Source organism: Schistocerca nitens, chromosome 8 (genome assembly GCF_023898315.1).
Source record: "Schistocerca nitens isolate TAMUIC-IGC-003100 chromosome 8, iqSchNite1.1, whole genome shotgun sequence".
NCBI lineage: Eukaryota > Metazoa > Arthropoda > Insecta > Orthoptera > Acrididae > Schistocerca > Schistocerca nitens.
This window is the reverse complement of record NC_064621.1, coordinates 154,881,281-154,886,717: the sequence shown is the minus strand read 5'-3', so window position 1 is coordinate 154,886,717 and position 5,437 is coordinate 154,881,281.

Here is a 5,437-nt window from a genome sequence, read left to right as displayed (position 1 = left end):
GAGGTGGACACTTTCTCTTTGACTCGAATTTCCTGGATACAGCGTTCTTCCTTATAGACAGGACAGTCGCGGGAGGATGCGGCATGGTCACCCTGACAGTTCACACAACGAGGAGACGGAGGTGGACAGTCACCCTCATGGGCATCCCTGCCACAAGTGACACATTTAGCCGCATTGGAACAAGACTGTCGAGTGTGATTGAAACGCTGACACTGGTAGCAGCGCGTAGGTGTCGGGACATAGGGGCGAACAGAAATTACCTCGTAGCCCGCCTTGATGCGCGATGGCAGCTTAACACTATCGAAGGTTAAGAAAAGTGTCCGGGTCGGTACAAGGTCATTGTTGACCTTTTTCATGACCCGATGGACAGCCGTCACGCCCTGCTCAGCGAGGAAAGATTGAATCTCCTCGTCAGTCAAGCCGTCGAGGGATCTAGTATAGACCACACCACGAGACGAATTCAAGGTTCGGTGAGCCTCCACCCGGACAGGGAATGTGTAAAGGAGTGTGGCCCGAAGCAGTTTTTGTGCCTGAAAGGCGCTCTCAGTTTCGAGTAATAGGGTACCGTTACGCAATCTGGTACAAGATTTGACAGATCCAGCTATGGCATCGACGCCCTTCTGGATAACGAAAGGGTTGACAGAGGAAAAATCCTTTCCTTCCTCAGATCGAGAAACGACGAGGAACTGTGGGGCAGGCGGTAGTATTTTTGTCACTGTTGGCTGGTCACGTTTCCGTTTGTGGGTCGAAGTCAAAAGCGATGGAGTAGAATCCATTGCGGAGGAATCCCCCATGATTGCCAGCGTCTCCGATGGCGCGCTCCTTCCTTGTGGGGACCCTCTCAGAGGGCACTCCCGCCTTAGGTGAATGTTTACACCTCAGGTCACACCTCCCGAGAAACAGACGGAGGGACCAATCGGCATGGTCAGAAGGTATCAGCTCAGGCAATCACCCCTCCCCGGGCCTGGCCTTTACCAGGGGGTACGCGCGTGCCTTACATGTCTACCCAGGGCGGGGACTTACGCGTTACCCCGTCACCGGCTACGCGTGCGAACGCGTGGGTCGGCCTTCAGACACGCACAGGGAGGAAGGAAGAAGAGGAAAAAGAAGAGAGAGGGAGAAAGAGGACAGACTGTCTCAAACGCCGAGGCGGAGACCAGGGAAGGCAAGGAGAAGAAGGCAATGAGAAAGCAAGGAGAAGAAGGCAAGGAGAAGGCAAGGAGAAGAAGGCAATGAGAAGGCAAGGAGAAAAAGGCAATGAGAAGGCAAGGAGAAAAAGGCAATGAGAAGGCAAGGAGAAAAAGGCAATGAGAAGGCAAGGAGAAAAAGGCAATGAGAAGGCAAGGAGAAAAAGGCAATGAGAAGGCAAGGAGAAAAAGGCAATGAGAAGGCAAGGAGAAGTCAAGGGAAAGAGTAAGGAAGACAGTGAAGTGGAGAAGAGCAAAGAAAGGAACCAACAAAAGGAATGAAGAAACGAGAAGTGAAAAACCAAAAAGACCACGATTACAGGTCGGGAAACCGTCCGTCTCCGGACGCAGGCGCTAACTACCCCCGTGAGGGGGATGGTCTCCTTTTAGTCGCCTCTTACGACAGGCAGGAATACCTCGGGCCTATTCTAATCCCCGGACCCGCAGGGGGGGGATCACTTGTGTGTTAATTACTACAGGTAGATTGTCATCTGCAACCAAACGATGTTGATGAGAAAATTCTTAGGTCTGTTTAGCACATTTGCTGACCACCTTGTACCCAACAATCACCACCCAACCACAATAGAAACAGACTTAAGAATACTAAAACCCAGCCACAGCCTGTACAGCAAACTGACCATTGAGGAAAACTTCCATATACAGAAGGCAATAGCAGAAGGAAAACAGGTGTTAAACGAATACACTACACTCTGCAAGGGCACACCATTTAACACATTAAAGGAACTTTATAAATAAAAACAACACAAATGGATAAGGTCTATACACACACACACACACACGAAAAATAGATAAACTAAAATCTGCAAAGATGCACAATTTATACACAAAAGGAATACCATATAAAAGTCAACACACACAGCTAAGAAGCGCACAGAAAACACACACACACACACACACACACACACACACACACACATACATACACACACAAAGATAAAATGCAAACAAAATTCAAATTTGGCGCCGAACTCTCTGGTGAACAAATGAACACTGACTGAGCTGGGACACATAACACACCACAATCACACTGTGTTCTTGTGAAGTGAAAAGTGTTTTACTACGTTATTTGTGAAAAATACTTGTTATAGTTACGTGTGCAACATATCACCTCAGCATTATGCGGAGAATGGAAGTACTTGCCACACGAAAACGTAAGTAAAAACGAATATAGGCGCGAAAACATCACGAAAAACTGAATTACATCCTAGAAGGTAGGTTAACTCCCAGCAAAAAATTTTCTCATCAACATCGTTTGGTTGCAGATGACAAGCTACCTGTAGTAATTAACACACAAGTGATCCAGAAAATTCATGCACACCCAATGTAAAGGTATTTAGAAAAAGAAACGATCTGTTGTTTGAATTAAAAATGCACACAGTGTTATTATCATTTAACAAAAATGTTCACATTGCAGAATAAATAAAAACGAAAACCGACTGATGATGGCACAGTGGTGCCGAAACATGTTTGGGTACTGAGAAAAACGGTGTTTTGCATAACTGGCGGACCTCACATCCAACAATTTTAACAGCAAACACGGCCAATGCAAGAAGCTGCAAATCAAAATGATGGGTATGTACTTTATCTGTAAATTACGCTGCTGGGGGCATGCAATGGATTTTAAGTATTGTAACTGTTAAGAGAACTGGAGTTTCAAACAAACTGATTAGGAAATTCACACAGCACCTAGCAGACGAAGCCTATTCACATCTGTACCGATAACAAGTAATGGACTTCCTGCAACATTTTGTATTATACTGTGCCATTTAGCAGGAATAGGGAATAGCTGTCTAATACGTAGGCTGCCGTTAAAATAATACATACAGCATCGTTTGGAGTGACGGGGCCAACGAGATGTACGGGCCCTGCAGCGAACGTGTGACATCACATTAGACGTCTTGTCCGCCACATTCGCGAACACTCGGCTCAATGTAGGGCCCACGGGAAATCAATATCTAATTGAAAAGGTACTTACTAAAGGTCTTAATTTTGTTGTTTGTCATTGAGAATCTGGATGCATTCAAACACGCTGTCACAATACATTAAACTCGTCCGAAATAGTAACTCGCTCCCCGCCGGAGACGGCTCCTAGCACTCGCAAGAGCTGCAGTGTCACGTGCTTTGACGTGTGCGCCCCAGCGTGTGTTTCTCGTAGGTCTCCACTGCTGATGAATGACATCACACTGTGTTCGGCGATAAATCCTATTTCCCCACTGCCCCGGTTGACTGTCGTCAGCGAGTATGGCGGTGACCTGGGGAGAAGTCCCATTCTTCCAATATTTTTGTTAGCTACAGCACTATGACTCCTGGCTTTATGTTGTTGGGAGCCGTTGGGCTAGACTTCAGGTGCATGGTTGGAAGTGAGTGAGGGATCTCTGACGGCACAACGGTACGTCTCAGAGTATTATCTCTTATCCATCAGTGCAATGGTGCTATGTTTCAATAGGACTATGCTTGTTCACGAGTGGAACGTGTCTTTATGAACTGTCTGCGTGTTATTGAGGTACTCCATTGGCCAGTAAGATCCTCACATCACATCTGACACCGACAGAACATTTTTCGGACCTGTTGAGACCACAACTACTACGGTGAGTCAAATGAAAACCTTAAATTTGTAATAACAAACCGAAATTTCGCACCGTTATCCTGTAAGTTGGTAAGCGTGCTACAAACAGCGTGCAGAATGGCCTGTAGGTGGCAGCATAGTGCAGATGCACACATACCGTCGCAGTGTCAGTATAGAGATGGCCGCCCCACTTGCGACTTGCACCAGGGAAGAACAGCGTTCTGTTATTCGGTTTTTGCGTAGTGAAGGTGTGAAACCTATTGAAATTCATCGACAAATGAAGGTTCAGTACGGTGATGCATTTTTGTCACAGCAGCAAGTCTACGAATGGAGTAGGAAGTTCGCAAATGGTGTGACTTCAGTGGAAGATGCTCCTCGTCCAGGTCAGGCACAACGATTTGTGACTCCACAAAACACTGCAGCAGTTGAAGCCATAGTGAAGGAAAACTGTCGAGTGACACTAAATGACATTACAGTATGTTTACAGATTAGTCATGGGTCAGCACACCACATTGTTCATGATGTGCTCCAGTTCCACAAAGTGTCTGCAAGATGGGTGCCAGGGCAGCTGACTCCTGAAATGATAGAACGGCGTGAAGATGCTTGTGAAAAACTTCTTCGGCGCTTTGAACGAGAAGGTGATGGCTTCCTTGCAAGAATCGTTACTGGGGACGAAAAGTGGGTTTACTTCCACCAACCAGAAACGAAGAGAGCGAGCAAGGAATGTGCGCCATTCCTCATCACCAAAACCAAAGAAGTTTCGAACAGAACCATCAGCGGGGAAGGTTATGCTGACTCTCTTTTGGGACGAAAAAGGCGCCATTTTGGAGCATTACATGCCTAGAGGGACCACTGTCACCAGTGCATCATACACAGATCTCTTAAAATATCATCTGCGGGCTGCAATCAAATCAAAGCGACGTGGATTGCTGTCAGCAGGTGTCCTTTTGCAACATGACAATGCAAGACCCCACACTGCCCGTACAACAGTTGAAACATTCACAGACCTGCATTTTGAGTGTCTTCCTCATCCACCATACTCACCAGACCTTGCCCCAAGTGATTTCCATACGTTTGGACCACTCAAAGACGCAATGGGGGAAAATAAGTTTCGTTCTGATGAAGAGGTATGCCATGCGGTGCATGAGTGGTTGCACGGACTACCAAAATAATTTTTTTCTGAAGGAATTTATGCACTTTGTAAGAGATGAAGGACTTGCATTGAGCGTGGGCGAGATTATGTTGAAAAGTGATACAGTTTTGTACCACTCCTGCACAATAAATAATATTTAAAAAAATATTTAAGGTTTCCATTTGACTCACCCTCGTACGTTTCCTGTTCCAGTACCCAGTATATCAAGGACCATTTGCGACAGTCGTCTGCCGGCTTGCCTCAGAAGAGGATACAACGGTTCCTTGACACCCTTCTCAACCGTATCAGTACAAATCTCCAGGACAGAGGGGTGCGTCTTCATACTGATAAGTGGGCTCATACTGCCAACTTCTTTGCAGATTTGAGGCGATTTTGTAATCACCGAAATAACATTGCATACCCTCTCAACCCGAGTACTTTCGTTTCCTTTCGTCCTTCTGTCTGATTGCTTCACTTTTTTTATCGGGCAGTCTACATAGACTGATGGAAAAAAACACAGCACCAAAATAT